Raw genomic sequence first — 17,527 nt, forward strand, 5'->3', positions numbered from 1 at the left:
CACCCTTCACACACCCTCATGCACCATCCGGCAGTCCTAAAAGATCTCCGACAAAGTGACCCTTCGGGGGACCCGTAGGGAATTGCAGCGCCGGCCCTACGAGGAGCAATTGCCCGATGATGAAGCATGACATCCCTTGGGGTGTGTGAGGGCACTAAAGGACAAAGATTGATCCTTCTTTCTCTCTCCCTCTCTATGGGTCCTCCATTCCTAGGACTCTCTTTCTTCCCCCCCCTTTTTTCCTCTAATTTTATATGGGTGACTTTTGCACCCCGAAGCATGGGTGACTTTTTGCACCCTGCTATAGGAACAGTGTCCTCTTGTTGTTGTTTATTTAGTTTAGTGCGGGCCATGGATTTCTTGGGGGATTGGAATCAGTGTGGGCCCTTAAATGCAAGACCAGGACGTGGGGGTGGTGGCCCCTGAGTGAATGTTGGTGGCTGAGGCATCTTTCGACCTTGAAGAGTTCAGATGGCTGAAGTGAATAAATATAAGTTCCTCATATGTTATGTCTGGAACATCAGATCTGTCTCCAAGTATTCTTCTTGTAAGCATAGGAGAGACCAAATAGTTTTACTGCAGGAGACAGGAAAATGAGAAATTACACCATAGCTGGAGGGGTTAACACTTCTCAACTGGATACTTGTCTTACACCATGAGTGCCTTGATCTGGGTACGACACAGGGTCCCCTTTACTAGCACTAAAGTTCGAATGGATAATGAATGGAGGTTTTCCATGGCTAGGGGGAAGGTATTTGAAGTCGACGTACCACTGGACAACATATACGCTCTGTCCAAAAACCAATCAGCAGAATATTTACTTAGCCTTAGCAGAATACTTGGCCCAATAGCCTTATCTTCCTCGGATTCTGGGTGGGGATTAAAACTGTGTAGTAGAAACAGACTTGGATCACTCATGTCTTCCACTGTCAGGCACTTTGGGAGAAAAATCAGCCCATGGATCGGTTTCTTGGATGACAAAGTTAGGGCTTATAGCCTTATGCAAGCAACTACACTGTGAGTCAAGGGAGTAGTCTTTTTATTTCCCAGTACATGACTTGCATGTCAGACTAAAACGTATACTGTGAAAGACTTCATTTCAACCCTCTGTCATGTTTGGCATACCTTGGCAAAATGTTATCTAACCCCAATCCACTATTAGCCATGACAGGAAGCAAGCTAAGTATGGCCATCCCAACTTGGAGGCTGCTAGGAGCTATTGTGAAGGATCGAGCATGTGAGGACTCTTGGGGAGATATCGGAGCTGTATTACTTGTGTGAAAACAAAGGTACTACTCCTAAGATCTTTAATGTAGTGATCAGTGTTAGAAAGTAATGGCAATGAATTGATCACCATGAACAAAACTCTACATGACTTACAATAAGGAAAGGTGTATGTCACAACCAAAAACTTTAAACAAAGGGAAAACTATGCAACGCTATTTAAATAATTGTGGTGCTTTAACTACATTGAATATATGAAAAGAACTCACATAGAGGGAGATAAAGCTGGCTGATTGCTCATGTTAATAATTCATCTCAAGGTGAGCAGTGAACCTGTAACCAGTTAGAAACAGGCACACACAACATGGCATCAATACAACGTTCCTACAATACTATACCAATTTGTATCAAGACCATGGCATAGTATCCATTACTGAGACTGATGACAGTCTAGATAGAGTTAGTCTGTGACAAATGCCTCAGGACTGTCAAGAGGCTCTGAACCTCCCAGTTATGGAATTGGAATTAAAAGAAGTGCAGATGGACAGGACCACTGGAAAAAAACACAGGGTGTGATGGTTTGCCCGACAAATTTTATATTGCTTTTGGATTGTTGTTGCCACAACAATGTGTTCTGTTACACTGGACCTGGGATATGGAAATGACCAAGGAGGCACTAATCTTCTCCTTACCAGAAGCTTCTTGTGGCCCACGGATAAGGCCTCTTACAGACCACTGTCTATGGTATACTCATATTACAAAATTCTAAATAACAGGCGTACATGAAGAATCAACCCCATACTATCTATCTATTATGGTTCAACCCGACCAGAATGCGTTTATTTACAAGGACAACACCTCACTAAATATCAAATTTCCTCCACAACATGCTTGTGGAAACACAATGGGTAAACCATGATACGAAGGTCATGTCAACTGACCTGGAAAAAGCATACATCATGCTAAGATGGCAATACGTGTTTGTTTTACTCTGACAAATGGCATTTACTAGGAATATGCCACAATTCATCACCGTATGGTAATCTAAATCTAAGGCTAGTGTAATGAGGGGCATAATATATTTCCTCATGTTCTAAGTGTCAACGACTTATTATCTACATCAGTCGTGGGCAGAATAGCAGCCAAAATGGTGATGCTCTCATGAATTGTGTAAAATACTGTTAGTCTACCAAAATGATTCCCTGAGACATTTTTAGGGATCTGGACTCCCTGCTATCACATTAGATCTGGGACTCAGGTGCACATACAGTCTTAAGCAGCAAACTAAATCTCACAGGGATGGTGGGAGCGCAGGGCTTTGAATTGTATTCATTGTGTGCTCAACTCTAGTTGCCAGCGCATTGGTTTGGTGGAGCACACTTGCTTGACACAAGGATGATGTCAGGTACATTTTTTTTTAAACAACAGACGTGGGTTTCCCAGCCAATGTATTCATGTGATACAATATCATAAACTGAAACTGCTCATACTGCTCCAAGACACTCTGACATACTAGCTGAGATATGCTAAAAAAGAATTTTAAAAAAATCAACACTCCTTTGATATAGGCCTCAGTCTTGCTATTGGTAGGTTGAGATTTCAAGGATACTCCACAGTGAGGCAACTGGAAACCTCAATGTTAGGCATGGTAACTGCCAGGAACTGCTGCTCCTTGGGCAAACTGAAACTTCTAAAGCGGTTTATAGGACAGGTTCCCTACAGGTCTTTTTAGATGACAGGGATGCTACCCTCGGATCCATCAGTATTGTTAATCTCATATTCAGCAGGTAGGATGAGATCAAGAAGAGCTTTAAAAGGGAGAGTACCAGGCTTCAGCTCATGTAAGGCTATCATCCAACATCTTGACCAGCCTGCATATCAGCTTGTAAGAAAGCATTATGAGCAGAGTAACACAAACCTACCATACAGATCTTTGTGGAATTCGGAAAATGCAACCAATGCCAACTTAGCTATGGGGAAAATGTGCACAGACATGACATAAGTGATGTCAAATGGAAAGAAGAGTGCTATGACATTTGGAAAGTAGTTCATTTAAAATAGATTTTCCAGCATCTTGGCTTTTAAATGTAATAAAAACTGATCAGACAAATGTAGATCCCTGGTAGTATACATATTGAAGCTAAGAGTGTCCCAGACATTGATGTTGATACCTCAGCTGAAGAACAATGTGAGATAAAACTCCTCATTGATGTGAAATTCAGTCAACACATTTGGGGCAGAGAATGAGTGAGGCCTGGTGCAAAACAATGTCTGGAGAATGAAATGACATCAACCACAAACGATGTCTTGGATTTTGACCGTGACAGACGCACTCTAGGAATGCCCCACCACCCAAGGAATATGTGATGGAGCGAACCCAGGAAAGAGACCAGCGGCACAAGTAAAACAGCTTAGAAGAAGTGTAGTGCCAGAGGCACTCCCATGTATTGGGACTACGTGATGACCTTTGACTACCATTGTTTTAATTGACTTTTGATGTTTTACTTTGTCCTAGCTTGAATGTACAACATCATTTTTTCTGCATGTGCACTTTTCCTTTAAGATTTTTTTTGTGTCTCCTTATAGCTGCAGAGGGGAGTGTTTGCTTCTTACAGCCCTGCCAGGAACAGAACGTGTGGGATGTGCATTTGAAAGCAGGAGAGAGAGAAAGGTGAGAAATGTACTTCTCAGTCCTGAAGTGTAGTGCTATATGCAGTGGTGCTCAAATGTGAATTATGTTGTACATTGGGAGATGAAGTGTGTAGTGCTATAGGCAGTGGTGCACAAATGTGCATTATGTTGTACATTGGGAAGTATTGTGAAGTTCTTAACAATGGCTTTGACATGCCCTCATGCCATCTTGAATTTGGTCTAGCTTGAGTTTTTGCGCACACAGGCAGGCCCACAGATCACTCAAGAGTTTAGGCTATTAATGTTCAAGGTTGTTTCTTATACTTTTGGAGATTGTTTTCTGTACTGTTGGAGAAGTTCGTAAGCTTCGTTAAGTTAAGGGGCTGGAAAATGTGAGAGCGCAGAAGGATACCTGAGAACTCTTTTGCCTTTGGAATGCTTGAATTGAGAGTGGCCAACTCCAGTAGGTTTCCTTGGAGCAGAGGACGTCCTCTCGGAAACTTCTAGTGCTTTGAGATTATAAAACTGGGGTTTGTTGACTTGGAAACTGGGATTTGGACCTGAATGGAGGTGGACGAGTCTACTTCAGTGCAGTAGAACCTGGCTTGCTGAGTCTCTTAACCCGGCTGTGAATCCCCCGTCTGTAGTGGGCTAAGATGCAGTGCTTGCAGCCGTGGGGTGTTTTTTCTCTAATTATTGACATTGTGATGTCTGAGTGTCTGTGTGCACATACGAGCCTCCAGTGGTTATAATCATCTGATGTGTAATTCTTAAGTATTGGCATTGTGATGTGTGAGTGTGTCTTTGTGCACATTCAAATTTCCAGTGGGTATAATCATCTGATGTATTTAGTGTATACATCTTTCTGATTTCTTGCAGTGGATGTCCAGTATATTATCTACTTGTATTTCATTCCATGTATTTTATACCATGCATTAAACAGTCGCATTTGCTTACTTATAAGTGTGTTATTATTGCTTGCACATTGCACATATATATATACATGAAAAACCAACGAGTTGCCCCTATGAGTCAAGCCTTGACACATAGGGGCAACACTTTGGCTTTTTATATTAGCAGCTGTGCCCAGCCGCGAGTTTGGCCCACCGCATGGAAGCGGGCTCGAGATGTGGCCTGAATCGGCTGCATCATCACATCGGGATCTACGCTCAAGGTGACAGCTGTAATTAGAGCAGCAGAGGTGAGCAGGACTTTCAACAACCCACTGAGAATTTTATAGACTTAATTACTGCACTTCACCGAGCACTCACATTACACTACCAGGTCCAGAATGCCAAAGGTTTTGGCTCCGCCCACTGAGGCTGCCCTGGGAATCAAAAGACGTGTAGGAGCAGCTGTGTGATGACTGCAGATCTGAGCCACTGAGGAAGGGAACGAGGGTTCCTGAAACGCGTATGGCGATCAACTTTGCTTGAAACTAATGCCCTTTGTCTGCCGAAGCTGTCATCAATAAATATTCGAGAAATACATCGTACCTGCAGCTTATCTCATAGGGGCAAATCTTTGTATGTATATGTATATGTATATATATATATATATATATATATATATATATATATATATATATATATATATATATATATATATATATATATATATATATATATATCTCAAGAAACACAATCCTGGATTACCACCTTCCTTGGTAATTATCAAAACAGGTACGGACCACAGCAGTGCAGTTTGATTATGCTTTTATTTTCCCAGTCACAAAATCAGCATGACGCGTTTCGGCTGCGTCTCCGCAGCCTTGATCACATGACACACCGGAACACCAGTGAATAATTTATAGTGCTTCCCTGAACATATGCGGGTCACCTGACTATAGGGCAATAGTAAAGCTAGAAAACATACTGCTGTGAATTGAAAATCTTTATGTGTCCTTTAGTAAGAACACACAAAGTATAGTATCTTATTTGTTTATCCATAAATATTGTTAAAAATATTTCTCATTACATATCCAAATAAATAATGAGTCTAAATGATATAAATACCAAATAAAACCTAAATGGACAGTGCCTAAAAAGCAATGTAATGATGAGGCCGAGTGGCCAACGATTCTCTATCTCATATATACACAGCTGAATTTCAAAACCAACATGTCCTAATGTTTAAATAACACCAATGATCAGGGAAAGTGCAAGTGCAAATATTATATAAGTAAAAAAAGATATTAAATATCATATCTTAAAAAAGATAAAAAACTATGTGTCAAGGGAGGTGGCTTCTGAACGCTCAAATTTACATCATTTTTCAGCAAATTGTCATTGTTGATTAAAGTGCCAGTGCATAGCATTATGCGCAATAATAAACATGTACACGCTCCGACTAAAACATGTTGTGGGTTAGTTGATATACACACAAATAAATCCATAAAATCAACTACAATAAAATCAGTTCATCCTACATCAGCCACAACTTAAAAACCAAAGTTTTAAAAATTGTGAAATCAGTAAAACGTAGTTGAATCCATTGCAGTAATGTTATCACAATATTCCTGATCAGTTTCTCCAATATTAACATATGTGCGGAACCTTACATAAAATGCAAAGCATGTTAATGGCAGCTACTGAGAATCTTTCAAATCTACATTTATACAGTATGCTTCTTTATAGAAAATTATGTAGATCCTCTCCTGTATTTAGACCGTTGGGGATCCTGGTGTCAAGAAGTACAATATATTTTGATTCCAGCTGTCTCAATTGTTTTTCCTTGTTCCCTCCTCTTATGCTTTTGGGTACTGCATCAATTACATAGTAGCTCAAATCATTTAGTTTATTATTGTGCACCAATTTAAAGTGACGAGCTACTGGATAACTTTGATCGGAGTTCACTATTGCTCTTAGATGTTGTAAGATGCTGTTATAAACTTGTAATTTGGTACTTCCAATATATTTTAATTTACAAGTACATTCCAGTACATAAACTGCATGATCCGTACGACATGTAAATAGACCATTGATCTTAGTTGGAACAGGGTTAAAAGGGCTACTGAATTCCTCTGTGTTAATGCCAAATTTACACGCCCTACAAGTGATACATTTATGAAATCCTGTTTTTTTAGATAACCAATCTGTTGCATTAATCACCTCTGGACTAGATTTCACTAGGGCATCCCTCATTGAGGGTGCCCTTCTAAAGGTGATAACTGGAAGTTCAGGTAGTAGAGGGGCTAGTGTAATGTCAGTTTTGAGTATGGGCCAATGTTTTTTGATGATGCCCTTAATCTTTTTCTCCTCCATACTATAAGCAGTTATTAGTCTTATTTGGTCACTTTCCTGAACTATAGATTCTTTTCTTTTATCTTTGGTTATTTGATTTAACCAGTGCTCTCTAGTATTTTCATTGGCCCTAGATCTAGCCTGTTCTAACACCTTGGAATTGTATCCTCGGGCTACAAATCTGTTTAATGCTTGTGATTGGCATTCAACAAGATCTTTCTCAGAGCTGCATATTCTCCGCATCCTTAAAAACTCTCCATACGGAATACTATTGATAAGGTGAGTAGGGTGGGAACTACTCGCGTGGAGTATGGCATTCCCCGCTGTAGATTTTCTATGCATTTTTGTCTGTATTACACTGTTTTCAATGTAGATTTCTACATCAAGGAATTGTACTTTTTTTTGGCTAATGTCTGCACTGAACTGTAAATTTAAATCATTATCATTGATGATATTAACAAATTCTGTGGCTGATTGAGATGACCCTTTCCAAATCATGCAAACATCATCAATGAAGCGCCAAAATTCTACCACATGACCATCAAATAATGCACCATGGGTGCCCCTCAGGACATGTTCCTCCCACCAACCAACATGCAAGCATGCATAGCTGGGGGAGAAACATGCCCCCATCGCAACACCAAGGAGTTGTTGGAAGACTTCACGGTTGAATAGAAAATAATTGTTGTTCAAACACAATTCTATCATTTTAAGAATCATTGCATTATGTTGACGATATTTGATGTCACGTTTGTCCAGAAAATATTTCACCGCTTTGAGTCCATCGACATGATGGATGCTCGTGTAGAGAGTACAAATATCCATAACGACAAGTACATAGTCTTCTTTCCATTGAACAGTACTAAATTTAGATAGAAAGTGTCCCGTGTCCTTGATAAAAGAAGGGAGGTTTTCCACATGTTCATGAAGGAAATAATCCACATATTTGGACATTGGTTCAAAAAGACTGTGCTGGGCCGATATTATTGGGCGGCCTGGTACTGGTATTGTCTTTTTGTGGATTTTAGGGATAAGATATAAGGTTGGAATAGTAGAAAAATCATTATTTAAAAACTTGTATTCCTGTTTACTCAACAACCCGTCCCTTTTCCATTGTGCCAATTCCTTGGTTACTGTTTCCTTTGTAAGTTTAATGTCATTAAAAGTTCCTTTCCTATAACAAGTGGTATCATTTAGGTGTTTCCCTGCTTCTTCCATGTATTGATTGCGTGGCCTGATTACAATATTGCCACCCTTATCAGCTTTATTGATGATTAAATTTGAGTTATTTCTAAGTTTGCGCATTAGATTTGAATATTGCTTTTCTATATAGTTGTATTTTTTCCGCTTGCGCATTAAGTTCACCCTTAGACTCTTGAGATCTTCAGTAACCACATCATTAAATACATCTATGGCGTCTTTCGGCATCATCGGAATAAATGTTGAAGAGGGCCGAAAGGGGCTGATACAAGGAGAATTAGTAATGATACCCATAGTCAATAAATCCTTTTGCGTGGATTCAATAATGTTTTCTTCTTCATTGTTCAGTTCCTGGATGGTACGCAGTAAGCTGGTATCAGACACTTGTAGATTGCTGGCACGTCTATTGATATTGGTAATTTCCATAGCCTGTTCTTGTGCCTTATTGAGTTTGTAGTGTTTTTTCAGTTTTAATTTACGAATTAATTTAAAAACATCAATGCGGGATTGAACGTAATTTAAAGTGTTTTTAGGACAAAACGATAATCCCAAAGATAATAACTGTGACTCGGCCTTGGTGAGGACCGTGTCAGACAGGTTAACTACCGTGTTGTCCGAACTGGTCGATAGGGGAGGGTGGATCTACCATTTCTTCCCCCCTCTGCCCCTCTTGGAGTAACCTCGCCCGCCGCCTCTTCTTCCTCTGTTGTCTGCGCTTGTTGTTCCTTCTGCGTTTTTCTTCGCCGGTTGTAGTCTTGGACGTAGGGTTTGTCGACGGTTCTCCACTAAAAAACCCAATTCTTCCGATGGTGTGTATTTATTACCTTGGACTTGAATTGAACTAGATCCATTGTCATCTGAATTAGTGCTGCTTGCCACTGAACTGATGTATATATATATATATATATATACACACACATTTGAATGTTGTTAATTTAACACCAGGGAAAGTCTTTTTGTTCGAGAGTGTTGCACAAATAAAACCCCATGCCTTACTTTGAAAACAATTTTTTGATGGGCCTCATTTTATGACAGTGAAATCCCTTTCCAGGTGTTTTTATTGCTTCGCCATGTTTGTGCCTCCGTGTTGGGGGGAGGTATTTTCTATTATTTGGGAGGGCGAAGCAATACAAGAAGAAACAGGCAAAATAGGAAGATTGCCATATTAGAAACAGATAGATTGCAGTAGAAAGTTGACCTCCAATCCTCTTGTCCCAGATTACAGGCAGAAGGAAATCCCCTGCATGCTTGTAGTTGCAGGAATCATAGTAAGCTCCACTGATGAACATCAGCCGTGAAAGAAATAGAGACTGTGGAGCACAGAAAAGTGGCATCGTTTTGTGGAGTGAATTCTATATGGAAACGTTCTGGAGCTACTGTGTAAAACTGAAAATATTGTGTGTAGATGTCTGTTCTCTCTCAACAGGCCACAAACCTTGAGCAATGGTACAATCAGGAGAAAGCACTGGAGGATCAAGATTTTGTATAGAATTGGGGCAAATGCGTTGTCGATTAACGATGTGGTTAGTATCTACCGTTTTAAAAGAAGCAGAATTACAAATTAGGGACATTTTATTCACACAGGAAGAGAGATCAGGAACTAGAGACTGCCTTCGCATCTAAAGTGCATAAGAGGTGCGAAATTACAACAGAAAATGAACTTTTTGTAGTGACATGAGGTATTTAAATATATATTAATTCACGGAGGGTGCTAAAAATACATTGAGGCTAAGTATGTTGTGAGAGTTAAAAATGATGCTGCAGACTGTCTTTCTCAATGCCTTATGAGGTACGAGGTGGAGAATGAAGATACATGTTAGGCACTGAAATAGGTTTTCATATCTACAGAAGGAACATTTGAGCAAGATGAAAAGGACTGGAGGAAGAAATAACTTCAAGAAAGTCCCGTCAAAACTTTAGTTATGTCTAAAATCAAAGGGTAAGCATGTAAGGATCCGGTGTGTGCAGGAATAACAAATTTTGTATTTTATTTTCAGGTGGACAAACAAGCAAAACACACACTTTACATCCATTCCCATGTCCACCACGTCCTCTCCCTGGCAGTGTAAGACATGTGATGTAAACAGTAAAACTATTGCATGCAAAAAACATGACCCATGAGTCTTATGGCATAAGCCCTGTAGAGTACACAGTAAAAAGGTGCAACAGTCCTGCCCAGGAGACCGTTTCAAAGTGCACTTTGAAACAGTGTGTGATATCGAAGACCTGTAGGTGAGTATAAGGTTTGCATCCTCCTTTTTAGGTCAAAGCCTACCTTGCAAAAAGACGACTTTTGGACATTTTGAAGGCATCCCTGGTAATGCTTTCCTCCTATTTCTTACCATTGGCTTTGTGGTTTGTAATTCACATTTGCTTGCTTTCTATTTGCTGGCTTCATTTGATTTAGGCTGTCCAGCTTGAGTCAGTCCATCCGGTGGAGCTAAGCATGTTTAAATGAATTCTTCCACTAGTGCTCGCTTTCTGTAAACAGGCCTATAAATTGTATTATCTTGACACATTTGCTGTGCATTCAAAGACAGAGGTCAAATGTTAGGCTCTGACATCTGAGGGAGCGTGGTGTTTACTTTTCTTTCTCTGACTTCGAAGTGAGAGGATTCATGTGACAGCCTTGCAGGGTACGGTAAAGGAAAGGTTTCCGTAAATCAACTGTGCAAATATTTCAGAATATATCAGAATTAGTAAAGCACAAATCAAGCACATTTTTTTGAAATTCTGAAGTGTGATGGATACAAAGGTTTACTACGATCAAAACGCTAGGTAAAGCCATCGTGTGTGCGCTTTTGTCAATAAAACCTAATTAGCAAATGTAATGGTCATTTCAATTGAAAATGTGTTGTCTGTAATGGCAGTGTGCTACCACTCCACTCCACTCCACTCTAGGCCACTACACTCTATGATACTCTACTCTACTCCATTCTGTGACACTCCACTCTAGGCCACTCTACGGCACTCCACTATACGACCCTCCACTCTACTCTACACAATTCCTTCATGCCACTCCATGCCACTGTACCCCACTCTATGACATTCCACAACACTCTACTCCATTCTATACCACTCCACTGAACAACACTCTGTTCCATTGTATGCCACTCAACTGTATGACACTCTTCTTCACTTTGTCCACTCTACACCACTCCACTGTATGTCACTCTATGCCACTCCACTCTACTAGCCTCCATTCTATGACACTTTACTCCACTCACCTCAACGCCACTCCACAGACACTCTATTCAACTTCCCGCTCTACAACACTTTGCTCAATTCTACACAACTCCACTTTACAACACATTGCTCCACTTCTCCACCCTACGCCACTCTACTGTACGCCACTCTATGCCACTCCATTCAACAACACTCCTCTCCAAACGACTCGACTCAACTCAACTCCACGACACACTATAACACTCCATTCAATGACGCTTCACTCCATGACACTCTCCTCTACGGCACTAACTTTTAGCCATGCTAAACAGCAGCCACACTGGTCTACAACATGGCTAAAACAGATTGGCAAAGTCAGTATCTCTTGCATATGCGAGACCTATTGGCTTTGCTAATGCTAGTCTTTCCTTTGCAGCTTTGCATACCTTATTTTTGTGTGGTGTTCTGATGTGGCGCGATATCCTGTTGGTGATCCCCAGCATCTCCTCTCCATCCATGCTCATACTCTTGTAGTTTACTTCAGCAAATGATTTGTACATCAATTTCCAGGTTCTACCCAGTGTCTTGTCTCCATACTTATCGTGTAGGAAGGCTGGCTAGTTCCCTGCTCAGGTAGTGCCATGCACCTCTTCTTGACATTTCCATGGAATGCTAAATGGCATTTGAGGCTAGATGAGTTATACTGCACTTATCAATCTAATGCAATAGACTTCTTTCAGTTCCCTTAGCTGATAGCAGTCCAAGATGGACCCTTCTTGGTAAAGTTATGTAGATACATCATTAAAGCAGGTTTAATTTCTTGTTTTCTTGTGTCTCAACCTCTGTCCAATCACCTGACATTGATACTGAAGACTTGTGTAGATTTCTGGTCCTCATTATTTCCTGCCTTTCTAGCAGCTAGCTCATCTTGTACTGTGACCACTCTCTGCTGGTTTCTTCCCGGAACCTACTCAAGTCCTCCTCTGCAGCTGTATTCCCGCCACCAACATACAATGAATATCTCCAGTCTGACTGCATTTGTGGTACCTGGATTCTACCCAAACTCCTGACTACTGATATCTATCAGATACCTCCTCCGCGCCTACATTACTGCTACAGGATTTCTATGATGGCCTCATTATCAGGTATGATCTTTCTACCTAGAGTCCTTTTAAGGTCTCACCTACAGCCATATTCCAGATTTATTTCTGGGCTTTGCTGGATGTTTTAAAATTTAATACCAACTCCTTTTGATGGATACATGCATATTTCTATTTGGAGACAAATGTCTCACGGTAGACCAGGCCCTGTTGCACTTTTATAGAGAGCATCTGGGATAGTGCCAGACATAACGGCATAGTAGAAGCTTTGTGATACTGCTCTACATAACCCATTTAAGATATGACTAGAGAGTGAATTTTGGGACATGTACTACTTAAAGACTTAAATCTTTATTTATAAGCTCCGAACTCTTACATATGATTGATTTCTACTATCCACAACCCAGCATTTAGGACCTCAATCATTGACTAAACAGACAACTGATGTTGAATATGTTGACGGTGTCAATATTTCAGAGCTATATTGCACCAATTATACCATTGTGATCACTCCAGCTGAGGTTGCCCTGCATACCATATAAGCAGCCTTTTTAATTGTATTGTGTGAGAAAAGGCTCAAAGTTAATACCAAAAACATTCTAGCAAAATCTTAGCAATATGATAAAAGCAATTTATGCAAGAAGTGGAAGTATGGTTCATACTGCTTCTTCTCCATATTTTTTAACTGTTTCTCAGAAACTGCAGTTGTACATGTCAGTGAAAGTGTGCCTGCTACATAACAATTATCATAATATTAATTAACATTTTGCTATGTTATAAAGGCCTGAGTTCCACCTTTCAAATCAAAACTACAGCTTGTTTGCTCTACGATTGTTCTATGATTAGAAGGTGACACACCATATTTATAATGCCCAAAGAGCATGGGCGCCATATTTGTGAGGTGAGGGCAAACTAGTGTTGGGAAGCACCAGATCTATGTGGACAGATGGTCAATGCTAGACACAAAAGCATAGCAGCTTCGGTATGGGGCTCACCTCGCGAGAACTGATGGGGAGTAACATAGTTCGTATCATGCATTCACAACGCAGCAAATTGTATCCCCGCCCTCAAATACCCTGCTAGTACTGGCAGTAAATCATATGTGACCTGTATTTGATTTAACATTGTTTTGTGTCTCACTAAAGGAAGGTTAAAGTAATGTGGCATTAACCATATAAGTGGATATTTTAATTAGAATCCATGCCTGGTTGTGCCCCTCTCCCAAACACACACAGAGACACAGACCCCGACTCTTGGGGCTGTATAAAGAAAAGATCAAGTTCATTCAATTTGAAACAGCAAGAAAATACTAAATCTGGTGCACAATATATAGAGGAGAAAAGAAAAACAACCTGAAAGGGCTCTGTGATTGACTACAGCCGGTTCACTCCTCATTGCCTTCAGTCGGTAGAGGTTTATGTCTAGAGATTAGATTGATGGCCATGCTTATAGGTAGAGACAGGCTGGCTACCACGTCCCAATAGCAGTGACCTGGGAGCCAACCTTGAGAATGCAATCCAAAGCCTTTCAATCTCATGTACCTTTCAGTAAATCCAAACCCAGGGGGCGCTCCTGATGGGTGGCTCATAGGAAAGTGGATCAGGACCGTTTAGAGCAATGGGAAAGGCATGACTAAGATCCCCGCTCTCTCGTGCCCGCCCGGTGCATTTCTAGTTACAAGCATGCGCTTTCTACCTCCATGATTTCTATATGATGCTCCTTACTCGAACCAGCATGCAGCACAAGGATGTGGACTTGCCTGCGCTTTCTGTCCCCCACTTGTTCTTTTCACCTTAACACAGACAGTGAAGAAGCATGCACATCCAGCAGGCATGCTCGTGACTGTCACAGAATTCAGTACAGGGCAGTTCATTCTACACTTCACATTCGTAATTCTGCAACCACGTGAAGTGCATGCCAATAGCCAAGCATGCACATCCCACACCACCCATGTTCACTGTTCAGTAAGTGTGCGTGTGCGTGTGTGTATACACGCACATACACACATGGGTCTGGCACACATACATCACTCTTAGCCACTCATTCTGTGGCAATATACGAGAATAACAAAGACACATGGGAAAGCCAAGCATTTGCATCACAGGTTCTCACTCAGTGAAAGTGTATCTGCAAATGTATTGCAGGTATAAGAGCGCAATGCCCCTCACATTTTTGATATTCTGTGGCAACATGCAACTGCTTGACTCGGTGAACGCTATGGCATGGCTTGGAAAAATCAAGAAAATATATCCCAGCAATGGGGGCCGCACCATTAGGGCGTTGGAGCGCTTTCTTGCAGCGTGAGAAGCAGAAAATAAAATGGTCCTGGGGCCGACCAAAGCAGTCATGCACACTCTACATTTTCTCTATGTAGGCTGCATAGAGAAAATGGCGTCCCTACTGGTGCCCGGCTGGGCGCCGTCCGGGACTCCCCACCAATCACAACGCTGCCATTGCAGCGTTGTGATTGGTTACAGGAGGGGAGCGAGCCTGTTCCTGTCCAGGAGCAGAGGCGGCATGGGACCCGGCCCACGCGCCGCTTTATTTGCCCCACCCTCATGCCAAAATCGCAACGAGCACGGACACAGCTGCTACAGCCGCCATGCCGCAATCGTGAAAGGACCGGGTACGGATAGCTAAGTGTCTGAAATTGCGCCGGTAGCCATGATTTGGTATGGCGTGCTTGCTCTGCTCAATGCTCAGTCTGCAGCTTCATGTACAATTTCTTGTTTTTATTTAAACAATGCCTTTGACTCAGGAGTCGGGGATAATTACTGGGCCAGGAAGCACCGTTCCTAAGAAGTAAAACGCTTGATGCAGCCTTTTCTCCTTCAGTGGATATCGGCGCCCTCCCCTTTCCAGTACTGAAAGCACCGCCCCATAGGGAGGTAACTGCGGGGGCCAGAAAGCACCACTCCCTGATACAAAACTCCTGGAGCAGCCTCTGCTCCTCCAGTTGACACCGGTGCCCTCCTCCCCCTGCATTGAAAGAACTATCCCAGGGAGTAGACCCAAAGGCCACGCTTGAGTGCCCAGAAAGTAAGCGGGGTGTGTAAGTAGTCAGGGGCGGGCTCGTCGGAGAGTATAGGCGCTATTGCTAAAGGGAACAGATAGTGACTATGCCAATAAAATCTCTCAGAGGAGACGTCAAGGTAAATAGGGTGAACAAACAGGCAAGGGCCAGAGATGGTGGCCTCCGAGTTGGGAAGGTAGGATTCTCCCTCACAGCTGTTAGAGGCCCTTGGACCCCCTGGGCAGTGCCAGGTACTGGAAAAACAAGCACCCTTCTGCTTGAGGCTAGGCAAAAGGTGGAAATAATTGAGGAGGAGCTGATGAAACCCATGGTCCCGGGGCATACGTCCCAGAGGCAGCGCGCGCGGGACCAGGTCAGGTAAGTTCACAATTTGTTTTTTATTTTAACGTCCTCGTCTCCCCCCTCCGCGGTAACCCCCGCGCGACCCCTCCGCCCTGTATTGCGAGCCGCGACTGGCGCTGACCATCCTGTGCCAGGGCGTTTTCATTGCCTTTTGTTCATAGGGAAGGAATAACGGGTCCTGCCCCCCTGGCTGCGAGGAGCAGGTGGGGACAGGGATTGCGCGCGCACAGGTAAGGGAGAACGGGGCAGCTGGAGTGAGAGTGAAAGGGGAACAGACCTGCACGGGCTGCTGTCAGTTGGTGAGATGGCCAGATAAGATGCAAGCAGACAACAAGCAAGCGCCCTGTTCTCTGCAATCATAACACAGAAACGGCTCCTCAGAATATCTGCCTGGCAGGTGCCTTTAATGCGATACGCGTGGCAGCCTGCTCACTAGTTCGGAAATATATGTGGATTTTTAATCATTGTTATTTTTGTCACGACAATGCACTGAGGATTCAGGGAGGTTTATTTTAAAAAAATCAGCCCTGGCTAGGCCATAATCTTTTAGTCATGCATCGCGCTGGAAACAGTGGTTGAAGTTGCTAAAATGCCACTTGAACAATGTAGTGGCTTGTTTCAGCTGTCCGTTGTGACACAGATAGGATTTCTCTACACAAATAAGACTGTACATACATAATATCTCAAAGTGAGGGGAGAGCGCTGAAGTGTTGACATCCATTGCCCATCTATTGCATGGTGTACCGGTTTCATCTTTTCACATAGAGCAATGCGATTACCAGTATGGATGTTAATTGTTTTGGTGTTTGGCTACTCTCGTATATAAGATGATGTCTCATTGGAGGTTACTTGTGCTGCACAAAGAACTTTTATAGATGATGGTAACATAGCTGCCACCTTTCCCAGGCCCATGGCTGATGGATGTACTGCTCTGGTCCAGGTTTTTTCCTTGGAATTCTGGGATTTGTAGTCGTTTTTTCTAATATAATAAAGACTGCAAGACCCAAAATTAAAAATAAAAACAACCCTGGGCTGGAGCAGCACCCCTCCCCCATGGATCTGAAAAGCTTGTCGGGGCTGGGGTAACAGGTTGTTTTATGTTCCACAACATCTTGTTCCAGTCCTTTGGTGTCATTTGACCCATCAGTGTAATGTGGACGCAGTAGATTTACTTCTGTTTACATACTTCTTTAATAATACATCTGATAATATTATTAAAATGAAACCCATGTATTGAAATATTGGCGCCCTATCAGCGTCAACATAGCTGGCAGGAGTTCCCATGTCATGTCTGACACCTGCTGCTGGGCCTGGCTTTTATGGTCACAAGTGTTGACTTGGTAGCATTATTTGCAGAATGCTTCCAGTTCACAATTTTTGTAAAGACACACGTTCAATTAGGAACACGTGCCAGTCTGGTAGGAACATTGAAATCACTATAGCAGTCTTATTAAAGGTGGGCCAGTCAGCCACTCCCCCATAAAATAAAATAAATCTAAGCAATGCACTTCAGTGTCACTCGGGACATTCCAGTAGCGATGAACCTCCCACCTATAAATTATTAGGTTACCTTTGTCAGATGCCCTTTT

The 17,527-nt window shown here is 42.1% G+C and overlaps 1 protein-coding gene across 9 annotated transcripts in view; it reads right to left on the reverse strand.

Moving 5' to 3' along the window:
* Nucleotides 1-17,527, reverse strand: part of GPHN (gephyrin) — a 1,582,310-nt gene that overhangs the window by 534,874 nt on the left and 1,029,909 nt on the right. The gene's annotated exons all lie outside the window — the stretch shown is intronic.

This window comes from Triturus cristatus, chromosome 9 (assembly GCF_964204655.1).
Source record: "Triturus cristatus chromosome 9, aTriCri1.1, whole genome shotgun sequence".
Lineage (NCBI taxonomy): Eukaryota > Metazoa > Chordata > Amphibia > Caudata > Salamandridae > Triturus > Triturus cristatus.